General features: G+C 38.2%; 1 long non-coding RNA gene across 1 annotated transcript; it reads left to right on the top strand.

Annotated features, from left to right (window-relative positions):
- Positions 1-251: 251 nt before the first annotated feature.
- Positions 252-7,529, top strand: LOC144340903 (uncharacterized). The gene is made up of 2 exons (XR_013417448.1): positions 252-629; positions 7,211-7,529. It is a non-coding gene; the product is annotated as an uncharacterized LOC144340903 (long non-coding RNA).
- The last annotated feature ends 11,823 nt before the right edge of the window (positions 7,530-19,352 follow it).

Genomic DNA, 19,352 nt, shown 5'->3' with positions numbered 1-19,352 from the left:
ATGAAAAAGTCATAGCTCATTCTTTTGACCTGGTTAGCTATCTTAAAGGAGTAATTTGGGAAAATAGTTTTTACCAAAGAAAAGCCTCTTGGAGATAATAATTGTTTTAATTATAATAGCAGCTGCTTGCTTGCCTTCTTTCCTTTCTTCCTTTCTCCCTGAATAATTTGTCCATTAGGAGGGATCAAGAAAGGTAGCTGTCAGTCAGGGCTAGGGGAGGTGGCAGCCATTTGATATGAGATGTTGTAGCCAGAACAAAATGAGGACCGTGTCCTTGCACTGGTATCTAGTACTGAAGGTCGTTGACAGAGCCTAAGTAGGGTGAAAAGAACAGGCACAAAAGGGGTAAGAGGGTACTGAGAGTGGCAAACAGAGATGGGTAACATAATGGGAGAATGAATTTACTAAGTAATATATTGAAGATTATGGGATATATGTTTCTCCAGAGAAGAGTTACCAATATGGAAAAGGAAAAAATTCAAATAAATACTTCCTTACTGAATTAAAATTAGAAGTATCAGATGAGGCCAGATGCAGTGGTTTGTGCTTGTAATCGCAGCAGTTTGGGAAGCTGTAGTTGAAGAAGGATCACTTGAGCCCAGGAGTTCAACAGCAGCTTGGGGAAAATGGTGAGTCTCTGTCTCTACTAAAAAATGTAAAAACAAATTTAAAAAATGTTTTAAAACTAGCCAAACATGATGGTGCATGCCTGTAGTTACAGCTACTCAGGAGGCAGAGGCAGGAGAATTGTTGGAGCCCAGGTATTTGAGGGTGCAGTGAGCTACGATTGTGCAACTGCACTCCAGCCTGAGAAACAGAGCAAGACCTTGTCTCTAAAAACAAAAGTATCAGCTGAACTCAAGTTTATATAGATATAATGTTATATTACATATAACATATATATAATTAAATGTGCATATACATACGTATACTACCTAATTCTGCCCACTGAAAAGATGCCAGAAGCAGTGACACCTAAGGGTAATAAACACATCTAGGGTCGGATCTTGGTTTCTAAATACTTCTGTCCACTAAAAGGACCCAAGAGTCTTTGGTGAGATCAGGGTAATACTGGCCTTGTAAAGTGAGTTTGGATGTATTGCCTTCTCCTCTATTTTTCAGAATAGTTTGAGGAGGATTCATGTTAGTTTTTCTTTAAATGTTTGGTAGAATTCAGCTGTGAAGCCGTCAGATCCCGGGATTTTCTTTACTAGAAGATTGTTCATTACAGCTTTGATCTTGTTACTTGTTATTGGTCTGTTCAGGTTTTAGATTTCTTCTTGGTTCAATCTTGATAGGTTGTATGTATCAAGGAATTTGTCCTTTTCTTCTAGATTTTTCAGTTTATTGGCATATAGTTGCTCACAGTAGCCACTAATGATCCTTTGAATTTCTGTAGTATCAGTTGTAATGCCTTCTTTTTCATTTTTGTTTCTATTTATTTGGATCTTCTCTCTTTTTTTCTTAGTGTGGCTAAAGGTTTAACTTTTCAAAAAAACATCTTTTTGCTTTATTGATCTTTTGTATTTTTTTAAATTTCAATTTCATTTCTTCCCACTCCAATATTTATTATTTTTATTCTATTAATTTTGGGTTTGTTTGCTCTTGTTTTTCTAGTTCTTTAAGACGCATCATTGGATTATTTAAAGATTTTCCTCTTTATAATGTAGGCACTTATAGTTATAAAATTCCCTCTTAGTACTGTTTTTGATCTATCCCATAGGTTTTGGTATGTTGTGTTTCCATTATCATTTGTTTCAAGAAATTGTTCATCTTCCTTCTGAATTTCTTCATTGACCCACTGGTCGTTCAGGAGCATATTGTTCAATTTCCAGGTGTTTGTATAGTTTCCTAAATTTCTCTTGTAATTAAATCTAGTTTTGCTCCATTGTGGTCAGAGAAGATGCCTGATATTTCAATTTTTTTTAATGTTTTAAGACTTGTTTTCTAACCTGACATATGATCTATCCTTGAAAATGATCCATGTGCTGAGGAAAAGAATGTGTATTCTGCAGCTCTTGGATGAAATGTTCTTTAAATATCTATTCGATCTATAGTGCAGATTAAGTCTGAGGTTTCATTGTTTATTTTATGTCTGGAAGATCTGTCCAATGCTGACAGTGGGGTGTTGAAGCCTCCATCTATTATTGTATTGGGGCCTCTCTCTCTCTTTAGCTCTAATAATATTTTCTTTGTATATTTGAGTGCTCCAGTGTTGGGTGCATATATATTTGAAACTGTTATATCCTATTGATGCATTGACTCCTTTAACATCACATAGTGAACTTCTTTGTCTCTTCTTACAATTTTTGTCTTGGAATCTATTTTGTCTGATATTTAAAGCATATTTAACCCAAAGAAGACTACCTCAAGGCATTTCATGATCAAACTCCCAAAGATCAAGGATAAAGAAAGGCTCCTAAAAGCAGCAACGGAAAAGAAATAACATACAATGATGCTCCTTTCTCTTTTTTAGTGCTCCTTGCTCTTTTATAGTGACTCTTGCTTTTTTTTTGGTTTCCATTGTCATCAAATCTATTTTTCCATTCATTTATTTTCAGTCTTTGTGTCTTTATAGGTAAAGTGTGATTTGTATAGGAAACACATCAACAGATCTTGCTTTTCATCTATTCAGTCACTCTATATCTTAGTTGGAGAGTTTAGTCCATTTATATTCAAGCTATTATTGATGAGTAGGACTTATTCCTGCCATTTTACTTGTTTTCTAGTTGTTTTGTGGTCTTCTCTTCGTTCTTACTTTCATTTCTGTTTTCTTCTAGAGAAGATTATTTTCTCTGGTGATATTATTTAGTTTCTTGCTTTTGTTTTGTATCCATTGTATGTTTTTTGTTTGTTTGTTTGAAGTTACCGCGAGGCTTGCAAATACTCTTATAATCAATTATTTTAACCTACAACTTAAAACTATTTACATAAACAAACAAGTAAAAAGAAAACTAATAAAGACTTGCCTTAACTTCATCCCCTTGGTTTTTAATTTTTTGTTTTTCAATTTATATCTTATGTATTGATTATGTCTTAAAAAATTGTAATTATTATTTTTATTGGTTCACTGGTTAGTTTTTCTACTTAGGATAAGAGTGGCTTACACACCCCAGTCACAGTGTGATAATACTCTGTATTTTTCTGTGTAGTTACTATTACCCATGAGTTTTGCACCTTCACATGATTACTTGTTGCTCGTAAACATCCTTTACTTTCTGATGGAAGTACTGCCTTTAGCATTTCTTTTAGGTCAGGTCTGGTATTGATGAAATCCCTCAGCTTTTGTTTGTCTCAGAAAGTCTTTATTTCTCCTACATGTTTAAAGTATATTTTAGCCAGATATACTACTCTAGGGTAAAAGTTTTTTTCCTTCAGCACTTTAAGTATGTCACGCTGGTCTCTCCTAGCCTGTAAGGTTTCTAGTAAAAAATCTACCTTCAGGCATATTGGAGCACCATTGTGTGTTATTTCTTTTCCCTTGCTGCTTTTCGGGGCCTTTCTTTATCCTTGACCTTTGGGAGTTTGATCATGAAATGCCTTGAGGTAGTCTTCTTTGGGTTAAATATGCTTAATGTTCTAGAACCTTCTTATACTTTGATATTGCTATCTTAATCTAGGTTTGAGAAATTCCCTGTTATTATCCCTTTAAATACTCTTCCCACCCCTATCTTTTTCTCTACCTTCTCTTTAACGTCAATGACTATTAGATTTGCCCTTTTGCTTCTTGGTTTTCTATTCTGTTTTCTTTTGTCTCTTTTGACTCTGTATTTTCAAATAGTCTGTCTTCAAGCTCACTAATTCTTTCTTCTGGTTGGTCCAATCTGCTATTAATGAACTCTGATGTATTCTTCAGTATGCCAAGTGCATTTTTCACTTGTTTTCTGATTCACAGAATTTCTGCTTGATTCATTGTAATTATTTCAATCTGTTTATTAAACGTATCTGATAAAATTCTGAATTCCTTCTATGTGTTATCTTGAATTTCTTTCAGTTTCCTCAGCACAGCTCTTTTGCGTTCTGTATCTGAAATGTCACATACCTCTATTTCAACAAGATTGGTCTCTGGTCCCTTATTTAGTTCACTTGGTGAGGTCAAGTTTTCCTGAATGGTCTTGATGCTAGTAAGTGTTCTTTGGTGTCTGGGCATTGAAGAGTTAGGTATTTATTACAGTCTTCACTGTCTGCGCTTGTTTGTAGCCAGCCTTCTTGTGAAGACTTTCCAGATACCTGACAGCACTTGAGTGTTTGGACATAAACTGTTTCTGCTTTAAGGGGCAGCCCAAGCTCAGTAATGCTGTGGTTCTTGCAGACTCATAGAGGTACCACCTCGATGGTCTTGGACAAGATCCAGGAGAGTTATCTGGATTACCAAGCAGAGACTCTTCTTTTACTTTCTCTCAAACATACAGAGTCTCTGTCTCTGTTCTGAGCCACCTAACATTGGGTTTGGGGTGACATAAGCACCCCTGTGGCTACCACCACTATGACTGTGCTAGGTCAGACCTGAAACCATCACAGTACTGGGTCTTGCTTATCACCTGCTGTAACCACTCCCTGGCTATTGCTTGTGTTCATTCAAGGCCCTGGGTCTCTATAGTCAGCACATGGCAAAGCCAGCCACATCTGTGTCCTTCCCTTCAGGATGGCAAGGTCCCCCAAGCCCTGGGTCCAGAATTGCTGTTCAGGAGTCAAGGACTAGCGTCAAAAACCTTAGAAGTCTAGTTGGTATTCTATTTTATCGCACCTAAGCTGGCAAACCACAAGACACAGTCCTTCCCACTCTTTCCTCCTCTTTCCAAAGGCAGAGGGGCCTCACGCTATAGCCAACACCACCCATGGCCACACAGGAGTACTACCAGATTACCACCACTAGGTATATATGGGACAAGGCCCAAGGTCTCTTAATTCAGCTTGTGGTGAATGCTGCCTGGCCTGAGATTCGTCCTTCAGGACAGTGGGCTCCCTACCCAGGGCAGGTCCAGAAATGCCAACCAAGAGTCAAGCCCTGGAATCAGGGACTCTAAGAACCCACTTGGTGTTCTACCCGCCTGTGGTAGTGCTGCTACCTAAGGTGCAAGACAAAGTCCCTTTTACTTATTCCCCTGTTTTTCTCAAGCAGAAGGAATTTTGCCCTGTAGCCACCACACCTGGTAATGTGCTGAGTCTCACCTGAAGCTGGTAAGTTTCAGAGGCTCGCCCAAAGCCCTTAATTTAGTATCTGCATGTCACTGTGTACAGAATTGGTGGGTTCTTGGTCCCGCTGACTTCAAGAATGAAGCCATGCACCCTTGCTGTGAGTGTCACAGTTCTTAAAGATGGTGTGTCTGGAGTTTGTTCCTTCAGATGTTCAGAAGCTTCCAGAGTTTCTCCCTTCTGATGAATTCGTGGTCTCGCTTGCTTCAGGAGTGAAGCTGCAGACCTTCACCATGAGTGTTACAGCTCAAAAGCAGTGCGAACCCAGAAAGTGAGCAGCAACAAGATTTATTGCAAACAGCAAAAGAACAAAGCTTCCACAGTGTGGAAGGAGACCCAAAGGGGTTATCACTGCTGACTCAGGTAGCCTACTTTTATTCCCTTATCTGATCCCACCCACATCCTGCTGATTGGTCCATTTTACAGAGAGCTGATTGGCCCATTTTACAGAGAGCTGATTGGTCTGTTTTGACAGAGTGCTGTTTGGTGCCTTTGCAATCCCTGAGTGAGACACAGAGTGCTGATTGGTGCATTTACAATCCTCTAGCTAGACATAAAAGTTCTGCAAGTCCCCACCAGATTAGCTAGATACAGAGTGCTGATTGGTGCATCCACAATGTGTATATTGGTGCATATACAATCCTCCAGCTAGACATCAAAGTTTTCAAAGTCCCCACCTGACTCAGGAGCCCAGTTGACTTCACCTAGTGGATCCTGCCCTGGGGCCATGGGCAGAACTGCCCGCCAGTCCCAGCCACAGGCCCGCGCTCCTCAGCCCTTGGGCCATTGATGGGACTGGGCACCATGGAGCAGCGAGCAGTGCCTCTTGGGGAGGCTGGGGCCACATAGGAGCCTACAGCAGGTGGGGGCAGTTGGGCATGGCGGGCTGCAGGTCCAGAGCCCTGCCCAGTGGGGAGGTGGCTGAGGCCTGGTGAGAATTCGAGCATGGCACGGGCAGGCTGGCAGTGCTGGGGGACCCGGTGCACCCTCTGCAGCTGCTGGCCCAGGTGTTAAGCCCCTCACTGCCTGGAGCCAGCAGCACCAGCCAGCCACTCCTAGGGCGGGCCCACCGAGCCCCTCCTAGTTGGGGCCCACCAAACCTGCGCCCACCTGGAACTTGCACTGGCCCACCATCTCCACCGCGCATTCCCCGGTTCCTGCCTGCACCTCTCCCTCTACACCTCCCGGGAAGCAGAGGGAGCCAGCTCTGGCCTCAGTCAGCCCAAAGAGGGGCTCCCACAGTGCAGCGGCAGACTGAAGGGCTCCTCAAGCATGATGCTGAGGCCAAGGAGGTGCCGAGAGCAAGCAAGGGCTGCTAGCATGTTGTCACCTCTCATCACTGCTGGTTATTCAGGGCCCAGGGGCTCTTCAGTTAGCAAGTAGTGAATGCTGCCAGGACTGGGTCCTTTGTCTCAAGACAGCAGCTTCCATTCTGGTCCAGGGTGTGTCTAGAAATGTCATCTGGGAGCAAGGACCCAGAATGGGGATCTCACAATTCTGATTGGTGCCCTATCCTGCTATGGCTGAGCTGGTATGTAAGATACAAGACAAAGTCCTTCTCACTATTCTCTCTCTTTTCCTCAAGTGAAGGAAGGGGGTCTCTTTTGGATCCATGGGCTGTGCAGCCTAGGACAAAAGAGTGGTGATGCCAGCACCCTCTTGGCTGCTTCAGCTGGTCTCAGTATGTCACATGTCCTTCACCCCTACCCCAGTCTATTGTCTCAGGGCCTAGTTCAGCCCCAAGACTCGCCTGAGAGTTGCAGTCCTTATGACCTAGGCTGCCTTTTGGTTTCTACATGTACTTAGAAACCAAGAGTACTTTGGCCCTTGGTGACAAGGTTTGTGAGCACTCAAGCTCAGACAGCTGGGATAGGAGATTCCCCTCTGTGTAGGCTGGTTTAAGTTCTCCATCTGTGGGTGGGTTTTGGCTGAGTTTGGTCAGGTTTTCTTTTCTTCTTTAACTGGACAGCACTGAGTTCAATGCCTCACAATTGCTGTGTTCTCCTTCCCTCAGTGCCCAGAGATGCTCTCCACATCATGGAGCCAACACTGCAGGGGATCGAGGAGGAGTGGTGTTGGTGATTTAGGACTGTTTTTCTATTTCTTCAGTGCCTCTTTCAGAAATATGAATTAAAACCAGGTACTGTGAGCATTCATCTGATTTTTATTCTCATAAGGTGTTTTTTTTTTCTCTGTAGATAGTTGTTAACTTGGTGTCCTTGCCTGGGGGATGATCCATGGAGCTTTCTGTTCTGCCATTTTGTTTCACCCCAAGACTCATTGGTGAAATGACTGATTTCTGGTTTTAGAGCAGGAACAAGAAAAATTCAAAATAAGCGTAGAAAATATTTTAGCATAAAGAAAAAGGTACTCAAAAATAATAAAGACATGTTAAAGAACAAAAAGACCAACTTAAAGGGGCTCTTAACTGAGTAGATTAGGACAATTTACCAGTCAAAATTCACTTAAACATTAAGAATCCATGAATCCATACTAATATAAATAAACAAAAAAATAGGTGCAGGTAAGAGAACATATTTGCTTTTGGCATAAAGTCAACTAATAAATGTAAAATGAAAGCTAGAATTAGAAAAATCACAATTTGGCACAGTAATATTCATTTAGCCAAAACATATCAGGGAATGCTAAAATGAGTAGATTAAATTTTGATGAGCAATGGGAATTTACACAGTCTCAAAGTAACTCCCTACAAAATACTTATTAATCACAAAAGGTCACATGAGTAATTTTACAGTGGAAAAGCATAGCAGATGCCACCTTAATCAAGTGATCAAAATTAACATCACCAGTAATGGACAAATTAAAATTGTTTAGTAACTGATAGGATACAATGACAAGAAAGGAATATCACTTCTCTTATATACTTGCCAAAAATATGTAACTTTAATCATGGAAAAACATTAAGTAAATCCCAATTGAGGAACATTCTACCAAGTAATTGGTTGTAATTCCAAAAACATTAAGATCATGAAAGGCAAAGAAAGGCTGAGGAACACTGACTGAAGGGCATTAAAGAGATTGCAACATGCAGTCATGGTTTGAATCCTTGGGACAACTAATGAAATTTAAATGAGATCTGTAGATTCAATGATGATAATGTATCAGCATTCATTTTGATGGTCATATTGTGGGTTTGTAAGGGAATGTCCTTGTTTACAGGAATTACACATCAAAGTATTTGGGGTAATGAAGCATCATATTATTGACTGATGATTAAGGGAAAATTAAATTATTTGCACTATTATTGTAACTTTTATGTAAATTGGATATAATTTCAGAATTGAAATCATCTTAAGATAACATAAATATCACAAAAACCCAAAGTTGGAAAGAACAGAAATGTTCATCAAAAGGTGAATAGATAAAGAACAACTTATAGTGTATTCATACAGCATAATACTACTTGGTAAATAAATGGAACAAACCACTAATGCATACAATTACATTGATAAATTTCACACGTACAATGCTTAATAAAATAAGGCAGATACAAAAAATAATTACTGTATGATTTTGTGTATAAGAAATTCTAGAACAAACAAAATTAACCTATAATCAAAGAAATCAGATTTGTAGTTGCTTGACTCTGGAGGATGGGGAGTCACAGGGAACAGGCAGCAAAAGGACACAAAAGAAGCTTCTGGGTGATGGAAATGTGCTCTGTCTTTATGGAGACGGTCACTAAGCAGGTGTATACTGCTGTCAAAAGTCATCAATCTACACTTTTAATGTGAAAATTGTTTTATGTAAATTACACCTCATTAAAACCTATTTTAAAATAAAATATTGCTCATCATAAAAAGTAATAACAAAGGAAATAAAACAGAAAGTAAAATAATAAAAACAAATTTTAAAAACCAGGTGCAACTGTTCTCTATGGATATATTTTTAATGAACAGTCATGAAATTGTGAATTACCTGTTTATTTACTGAAACTTAATCAGCTAGTAATTTTAAGGGGCTCGTAAGTATTTAATTTACTTATCTCTCTTCATTTTAATGCTACATGTTTAATAAAATCTTATTATAAAATTGAAATTTCAAAACCAAACCACTTCATTATGTAAATTTGTTTATTTAATGTGTTCCTTATCATCATAGCTTAAATTTATTTTAATTATTCTTTGTTAAAAACAGTGTGGTGTGTTTTAAAACTAAACAATTCAATTAGCATAAATATGCAAGCAAATGCCTTTCTTGGCTTGGTCAAGGAGAGTTGCTTAATCTATTTGTGCTACTATAACAAAATACCACAGTCTAGGTGATTTATAATGAATAGCAATTTGTATTGTTTATGATTCTGGAAGCTGGAAAGTCCAAGATTAAGGTGATGCACCTGGTTAGGGCCTTCTTGCTGTATCATTACATGATGGAAGACATCACCACACAGCAAGAGAGAGCAATAAAAGGCCATACTCAATTTTATAACAAACCTGCTCTCCCAATAATGATCTCATGCTCATGATAATGACATTAATCTATTCCTTAGGCAGAGCCCCTGTGACCTAATCATCTCTTAAAAGTCCCACCTCTCAACACTGTTGCATTGGGGATTAAGTTTCTAACACATGAACTTTGGGGAACACATTCATCCCCCCAATCCACATTCTTCTCACATGCAAAATACATTTCATCCCAATACCCCCAAAGTCTTAACTTATTCCAGCGTCAACTCAAAATTTCAAAACTCAAGAGTCTCATCTAAATCATATATGGGTGAGACTCAAGACACGATTCATTCTGAGGCAAATTCTCCCTTAGCTCTGAGCTTGTAAAAGTAAGTTATCTACTTCCAAAATACAGCGGTGGGATAGACATATGATAGATGTTTATTTTCCATGAAAGAGAATACTGACAATAAAAAGAGGGTATCTGGTCTCTGGTAAGTCTGAAGCCCAAGAAGAAAAACAATATAAAATTTTAAGATGCCTTAATAATCTCCTTTGACTGTGTCCCATATCTTGGACACACTGAGGCAGGGCTTGGGTCCCTAAGGCCTCGGGCAGTCCTGTCTCTGTGTTGCTACTGGGCTCACTCCACCAGCTACTGTCTTGGATTGGAGACTCATGCTTGCAGCTCTCCCAGGCTATAGCTGCATACTGATAGCCTTACAGTTCTGATATCTCAGGGACTGCCCTACTTCCATGGTTCCACTATGTATTGACCTAGTGGGCACTTTCTGCAATGGCTCAGCCCTTTGACAAGTCTGTGCCTGGGCCCCTCAGGTTGTTTGTAACATCCTTCAAAATCTAGATGGAGGTGTCCCTGCCCCCACAGTTTTTGCAGTTTGCATGGCTACAGGATTAGCACCACATGGACATCACCAAGATTTAAGGCTCATACCTTCCAGAGCAGCTGGTCAAGGCACACCTGGGCCTATCTGATTTATGACTGGGGCAGATAAGGATTGCTGTGTCAGAATTCAGGGAGCAAAGACCAGAAGTCAGTGCAGGGTAATGAATGCTGAGATTCTCCAGGCACCTCTCTGGAAATTCTTAGTGTTCTAGGTTGACTCAAAGATCTCTGAAATGCCTTCGAGTCATTTTTCCATTGTCTTGGTCAATAGAACCTGGCTTTCTTCTTTTAATATTAATTTCTTTAGTAAACAGTATCCTGGATACAACCTTAGTTTGTTCTCCTAAACACCTCTTTTTATTCTTTACATGGCAGGTTGAACATTTTCAAACTTTTTACTTTCTACTTTCTTTTTAATTACAAATTCCATCTTTAAATCATTTTTCTCTTCTCTCATTTTACTCTAAGTGGTCAAAAGAAGCCATGCGGCATTTTGAACATTTTGCTGTTTAGATATTTCTTCTGCCAGATGTTCTAGTTCATCACTCCTAAATTCTGCTTCCATAAAACCCTAGGAAATTGACACAATTCTTCCAAGTTCTTTGCAACTGTAAACAAGGATGACCTTTGCTCCAGTTTCCAATACTTTATTCCACAGTTCCATCTGAGACCTCATTAGATGGCCTTTACTATCCAGATTTCTACATGTTGAATACAACCATGTGAAGTCATCTCTAAGAAGTTCTCGACATTCCCTACAGTTCTCATCTTCTGAGCCCTCATCAAAATCATCCTTAATGCTCTACATATGGTAACTGAGGCTTTTTCTAATTTGCCCCTCAACTCTTTCAACCTCTACTCATTGCTTAGTTCTAAAGCCACTTCCACATTTTCAGATACAGATGCTTCTCAACTTCTGATGGGGTTATGTCTGGATAAACTCATCATAAATTGTAAATATTATAAGCCAAAAAATTTATTAAATGAACCTAACTGGTCAGGCATCGGGATTCACATCTATAATCCCAGCACTTCAGAAGGTCAAGGTGGGAGGATTGCTTGAGTCCAGGAGTTCAAGAGCAGCCTGGGCAACACAGGGAGACCCTGTCTCTACAAAAATTAAAAATATTAGCCAGGCGTGGTGGCACATGCCTGTGGTCCCAGCTACTTGGGAGGCTGAGGTGGGAGGATTCCCTGAGCCTAGGAGGTTGAGGCTGCAGCGAGCCCCATTGCACTCCAGCCTGTACAACAGAGCCAGATCCTGTCTTTAGAAAAATAAAAATTAATAAAAATTAAATTAAGTTTAATTTTAAAAATAAACCTAACTTACTGAACATCATAGCTTAGACCAGCCTATCTCAAATCCGCTCAGAATACTCACATAAGCCTATAGTCAGGCAAAATCATCTAATGCAAAGTGTATTTTATAATAAAGTGTTTAATACCTCATGAATTTATTGAATATTGTACTGAAACTGAAAAACAGAATGGTCGTCTGGGTACTCAAAGAACAGTTTCTACTGAATATTTATTATTTTTACACCATCATTAAGTCAAAAACTCCTAAGTTGAACCACTGTAAGTGGGCACCATCTGTATTTGTTTACAGTAACAGCCCCACTTCTCAGTACCAATTTTCCATCTTATGCAATTTTGTGCTGCTACAACAGACTACCACAGACTGGGTAATTTGTGATGAACAAAAATTTATTTGGCTGTGGCTCTGGAGTTTGGAAATTTCAAGATTAAGAGGGCACATCTGATGAGGACCTTTATAACATGGGAGAAGGCATCAGATGGCAAGAGAGAGCAAGAGAAGGCCCAACTCCCCTTTATAACAAACCCTTTCTCACACTAATGAATCTATTCCTGGTATAATGACATTAATCCATTCATGAGGGGTTGGCCATCATGATCTAAGCACCTCTCAAAACTGTTGCACTGGGCATAAGTTTCCAACACATGAACGTTAGGGAACATATTCAAACTATAGCAGAGAGAAACCCTGTGAGTTTGTTATCCAAAAATATTTTATATTATTTGAAATGTTTACTACAAGAACATTTTGTCATGACTCTAGTTCACCTGCGCACAACTTAATCTATTCTCCTTTTTGATATACAGTATCAAAAAGACGAAAATGACTTACGTGACCTGAGCATTGCAGGAAAAGAATAACAAGGCTTTATTCCAGCTGAGCCTTAGATTGGGCTATAATCGTTTAGGTCATTGCAGAGGACTCTGCCCAAGTGACACCAATGAGCTGCTAAGAGCTGATGTTTTAAAATTCTACACATAACCCATTCCTTTTAAAACAATTCTTTTTCAGATTCATTATTCTGGAATAAAAGCCGAAAGAACTCTAGATTTAAATATCAAGAATTATACACCATAATTTTGCTAGTCAATTCATGGGTGGATTGATTATTCAGTGCCCTTAAGTGCCACCCCTAAATTATTTAAAGGAAACTAAGCAATCTAAATTCTTCTGCTGCCTGAATTATTTAGGTCATAAATGTTTCCTGTTGAATGCTTTTGTGGTCACGTTTTATGTTTTGGTCTAAGTGAATAAAATTAGCTTTAATGCAATAATACAAAAGCAATGGCTAGAAATAATACATGAAGTGAGTTACTGTTTTTTTTCTTATGAAACTGATGAAGCAGATATCGGCAATAATATGCATTTTTAACGTTTTAGTAAAGCCTTGCACCAACAGAAATCATTCCTCTTTTTCTCTCTCTCTGTGTGTGTGTGTGTGTGTGCTTGCATGTGCATGTGTCTTTTATCTTCTATGAAAGCCAATTGCAATAAATGTTCCTCTGCCAAATTTTTAACTTACTTGCTAAATCTGCTGTTGCTAGCTCAGGTTTCCATACCTATTACAATATTTTATGTTGGCAATAATATACTTACCAGTGTGGCCAATTACCTTGCTGAAGAGAAAGTGGCAGTCTGTCATTTTATGTGAAATCTCATGCATTCTCTCTGGAGTGTAGCTTTGATTATATTGCTAAAAGATAACATTGTGGTTCATTTGCCCCTCAGGTTTAGGAACAGACTACTTTGAAGCCTTACTAGAGCCTCATTTTTGTCATTAAATTTAATTGCCTCTCATTTAATGGTGTTTTTAGCAAGTCCAGGCCACATGATTTGAATTTCAGATTTTATTTCTCTTCTCATTTGCTTGTTAGGGAGGTGGGAATAGGAGAAGGAAAGTCAGTTAAAAGTTATGAAAATGAAAAAATGAATCAGAAATAGAATAAGCAATAACAAAATTATTTTGTTCAAGAGAGACACTCAAATTAAATTGAATCAAAAATATTTTAAATGTAATGACAGTCCTTTGTTAGAGATTTACGGTTGCAAGTAACAGAAGCCAACTCAAGACATTTTAAGGAAAAAGAAAAAAAAGAACCCTAGATGGGCTGCGAAGATAAATCTGTTACATGGACAAAGGGATTTCTCGTAGAATCCAAAGGAAGCAATTCCAAGTCTCCCAAAGAGACTGCAATAGGAAGCTGGAAAGTTGTAGCACTCTTACTACACTTCCTAAGTCTGATTCTCTCTGGACTTTCTCTTTATTTTCCTCTCTCAGTAGATGGCCTTTCCTTTTTGCATAGCATGCAGAACTTGGCTAGCCCAGAGTTCTCAAGGTTAGATTTGGAAGTGTCAAGAGAAGCCCAGACTCATCTAAAATTTCAGAGAGAAGAATCTTATCAACTTAGCTTGAGCCAAATGCCTTTTCATGGTCAAATCAACTGTGAACAAGGATTTCATAAATATTATGTGGCTTGAGGGACTGGGGTTATAATAAAGCTGCAGAGGAAAGGAGACTTTATTGTTTTATGAGCTGGACAGAAACTCAAAATATGCCCATCACAGAAATTTGCAGCTAATTCCTTTTAAAGTTAATTGTCCTTTTAAGTCAGTTCCTTTAGTAACTTGCATCCTTAAAATAATGTGCTAAATACTAAGAAGTTAGACTTCTAGAATTCTACGTTTTGTCTACACAAGTCCAAAAACTAAACTTTCATTTTATAAAGTGTTGTATACTTTGTAAATTGATTGTTTTTCTGCCTCCAGTATCTACTTTGACAGTAGTTTTCATGTTTGTCTATCTGAAACACAATTTCCTGTACTTCCCTGAAATTCCCTTTAATAACTGGCAAGTTCACCGTCAATTTACCATGTCCTCTCCCCACTTCTAAGGCTGAATTCAGGAGCACAAGTAAGATTATAAAGGCAGGCTACAGTTCCTACAATCTTCTTTCTTGTATGGTTCCAGGTTAGAGTTTGCCAACAAGAGGTCTTCACATGAGATTTGTCATATAAAAAAGGAGAAGCCATTGTGTTTTCAAGGCAGTTGCAGTCTGAAGTGTGGACAAACGTGGAACCCAGTGACTTCCTACTAAGCTCTAGAACAACAAGCCTTGCCACTGTAGACTATGTCGATGAATACTTCCTGGAGATGCCTGAGAAATACAGCACCTCCTGGTGAGGTCTTCAGAACTATCAAGTATTTTATAATTTCAGGTTGAGGTTTTCCATGTTAGCTCCCTTGATATCAGCTCTTCCAAGAATTATGTACCTCCTTGACTCATATATTAAACCTTATATACCCAGAATACATGGGAGACCTCTGTATTCCTGATTGACCGATGTCAGATAAAAAGATTATTAAAATTTATCATCAGATTTGATTCTTTATCCTATGCTATCAAATGTAACTGACCTCCAGAGTCTATGCTCTTAATCACTCTAAAATTAAGTTCAAAGGACTCTGTTGTTTTATTTCCATCTCAAACAGTACTTTTACTTGTTTGTTGTGGAGTTTGATTAACTAACTTATGGTGACCGAAGTTTTAACTTTTTTGAGATGGGGTTTCGCTCTGTTGCCCAGGCTGGAGTGCAGTAGGGTGATCTCAACTCACTGCAAGCTCCGCCTCCCGGGTTCACGCCATTCTTCTGCCTCAGCCTCCCCAGTAGCTGGGACTACAGGCTCCCGCCACCATGCCCAGCTAACTTTTGTGTTTTTACTAGAGACGGTGTTTCACCATGTTAGCCAGGATGGTCTCGATCTCCTGACCTTGTGATCCGCCCGCCTCGGCCTCCCAAAGTGCTGAGATTACAGGCGTGAGCCACCGCGCCTGGCCTGAACTTTTAATTCTTAAAGTAATTTGCCAAACACCCAGAAATTACACTTCTAGAATTCTACATTTTGTCTACACAAGTGTAAAAATGAAGCTTTCATTTTATAAAGTAGCGTATACTTTGTAAATTGAGTGGCTAATTTTCCCCCTCCCATGTCCAATTTGCCAGTAGTTTTCATATTTTTATATCTGCAACAAAGTTTCAGAAAAAAACAACGTTTCAGATATACTCAGAATTCTCACAATTCATTGTTTTTATTTCTTTTCAGAAGGTTCTAATATTATCACTTTTTTAAATACCCAGAATTTTGGGGGAATGAACCTTGGTGATTGTTATGTTAGTCTTAATGACTAACTATCTAGTTATCATCCAATAACCGCCTTCAAAATTGCTACCTTTCTCTCTTATGTAGTACTTTGGATATAACTGCCAACCCAGTTGTGTTCTCTAAAAATTTCAGAGGTAAATGTAGTTTTACTTTTGGAACACCTTTGAAACACTCATTGCTTCCTGCTGATAGGGTCCTGAGAGCAGAAAGCATAATCATCTGCCCATACATTCCTTGTAAGTTTCTGCTTGCATTAAATCCAGTTTTGGCTGCTAGATTTGCCTTGGATATTGAATTTTTATTAAGTTCACATGAGAGTACTGGGAGAAATAGGTGCAGTATAAATAAATCAAATCAAATGAATAAAGCATTAGGTGGGCTGTGCAATGGGGCAGAAGTGTCTGTATGTTTGCAGGAAATTCGATACGAGATGAATGGCTTTGAAGAGCACGTGCACAGCTAGGGAACGGCTCCAAATGAGCAAGCCAAGGGCAGTTAAGTCTTGCATTCACAGTTCAGTTGCCCATAAGACTCAAATTTGCATGGTCTTTGAAACCCAGCTGTTGAAACTCTCTTTTTCATTTTGAAACCAAAGGCATTGGATTCTACTATGAATTTCACACAATGAAATAAACATCTCCATTGATAGTTTATTATTCTCTTCCCTAGAATTTGTGAAAGTGATGAGATGAAGTTTACAGTTAATTGGAAGATGTTGATGAGGGTAGATTCATAATTATCAGTGGCTTTCTTTACTCTAGCAGTTGCTTGTGTTATATGGTTACAGTCCTACTGAAGTTTCAAGTGAAAATTTGTTTTTCAAAAGGCAGTAATTTTCTGAACTTGCTTTCTACATTAAAACAAAACATACTTCTAGGATGTGGTATGTTAAGCTGTGAAAAAGCAGTAGCATATATTTCACCAACATCCACAACCTTCTTTTAGACCATGAAAAATGTCCCTACCTTTCACTTTTGAGTTGGCAAGAGTTTGAGAAATGTCACTAAGGCTGAAAAAACAGAAAACTGACTGTGTTTTTTTCACTTACATTTCATTTTCAATGTGTTGATTGACCTTCCCTGTTCACTACTTGTTGATAAAAGTTATGAACCTAATTATATGTTTTGATTTTTAATTATATTTTCTCAGTAACTCTATATAGATATTTTATTACAAATTGTAGGGCATTCTCATTTATCAAAAATCTAGATTTTGACTTTTTAGTAACCTGATTTATCTTTTAAACCACAGGAAAATGTTTAGTACATTTTCTGAACATTGCTAAACAACATTTTTACCAACCACTCTAGCTCATCGCTTGGATTTTCTTAAGACAGCAGCTTGAGGAGGGAGAAGACATGAAGGAAAATGTAAGGTTTCTGTGCCCATTCTCTGAACTAATCTTCAAAGTAGAGGAAACAGCAAAAATTCAGAGCAATGCAGGGTGCTTGCAGGGGGCTGTTACTGCTCAGAAAAAAAGTTAGTAAAACTGAGAGTCCTTTAAGAAGAGCTAGTGTCATCCCTCTCGGTCTGTATACAAGAAGCAACAAGAATTTTAAAAGAAAGCCTATTTTGCTAAAAACTTGCCATTAATTTCCCTGGCAAAATTACCTAATCATGTGATTTTTGTTCAGATCTCAGACTGTCAAGTCTCTCATTCTATGTTTTAGCTCATAATCTATGCTGCAGCACCCCACCACACACACACACACACATACACACACAAATCTAGAAATACTAGTATCCTTTGTGTTAAGACTTCCTAGGCAAGGGAGAATTGGGATAATTATTTGGAGCAATATTATACCAATTCAGTCAGGGAAATTATATGGAGGGGGAGAATATTTACACATGTGGATTCCTCCTTTATATATGTGTTTTCACTGGATCATTATCCCTACAAAAATTTCACCCATAAAAATTACTAAATAATGCAGTTTAAAGCCTCTTTTGAAGTTGTCTGGTTTCACCAGATTGAATGTCAACACTAATACAATCTACCAAGTAATACTTGAATCCTATATCACTTTTCCTTAATAAGGACAGGTAGATATTAGAAAATGCACAAAGGAATAACATTTCAGTTCTTTATTTTTAAGATGTGTCTAGTTAATTCAAATAACAGTAACTGTCTTTTATTCTTTATTTTTTGCTTGTTTGCTTTTTGAGTATCTTCTGTATTATCTGCACTGTCTCCCTGGATTTCAGATTGAAAGATTGCTGGTATAAGACAAGCATCATAGTGTACTTAGAACTAATGAGAAAAATATTAACACCCTTGTGCAACAATAAACTCCAAAGATAATTTTGATATTCTAAAATTCAACCTTTTATTTATTACATGTTTATCACATGCCAATTTTGAGCATGTCAGAAAGTGAGAATTCTAAAGAGCATTTCCAACACCTGGATAGAAAAATGGAGGAACTAGAATATTGATCAATATGTTTGACTACAAAGAAGTAGCCCAGGGTATCAGAAGCTGCAAGATATGTGTCAAAATTTTACTTCTGGTGCTACTTAAAGACACAAAGGTCTTGGAGATTGTTTCTTTTGTTTTGTAATCTAAATGCTTCTAATTCTGTTCTATAATTTTAAAATAATTTTCCCAGATGAGTATTGCAATGAGTTGCATCCATATGCCCCCTTTTAGCATCTCAGTGGGGTTTAGAATGTACGTTCTGTTTTTTCCATACAAGGAACCAGGAATGAGCTGGCAAACAAAAGGGAGAATTCTCTCTAAGGAACAACAAAAACTCAGTTGACAACTTATACCCTTGTGTGGGAAATTCTAGGTAATGTCAGAAAACCTTTCATTTGTAATCTGAATTGGGATTTTTCTATCTCTACTTAGAAAAGTAATAATTTTTCCAATTCAATAAGTAAAATTTAAGAGTGAATAATTCTATTGCACTTTTTAACTCTTGTTGTTATAGCTGCACTCCAGGCTATAAAATATTTTTGTTGTTCCGAGGAAGGTAATATATACCAAACATTATTGGCAGACATTTCAGCTATTCTGAAGTACAACGAAAGTGGAGTTTAGCCGAGGGCTTTAAAAGGGTTAGAAGATTGCAGCCTTGAATCTACTTTTTTCTTATATTGAATGCATCAGTGGGTGCAGTTTGAGTGGTTAAAAGATTCCTTTAATACTTTGCACTCAGTGGTAGATCTTGAGAAGCATTGTCACCACTACCAACCTATCCTTTGAAAAATGTTTGAAAAGTATTCAAACACAATGTATATTTTACAGTGGATTTCCTGGCCACTATACCTATTGAGGGGTGACTGCATTTGAATAAGAAGTTAGATAAATTCTGCTGACTTCATGAGTATAGTTTATACTGCTCTTTCAAAGTC

The sequence above is a fragment of the Macaca mulatta genome, chromosome 5, assembly GCF_049350105.2.
Source record: "Macaca mulatta isolate MMU2019108-1 chromosome 5, T2T-MMU8v2.0, whole genome shotgun sequence".
NCBI classification, from domain to species: Eukaryota; Metazoa; Chordata; class Mammalia; order Primates; family Cercopithecidae; genus Macaca; species Macaca mulatta.
Note: the sequence above shows the minus strand (reverse complement) of the source record. Positions and strands in the feature narration are given on the sequence as shown.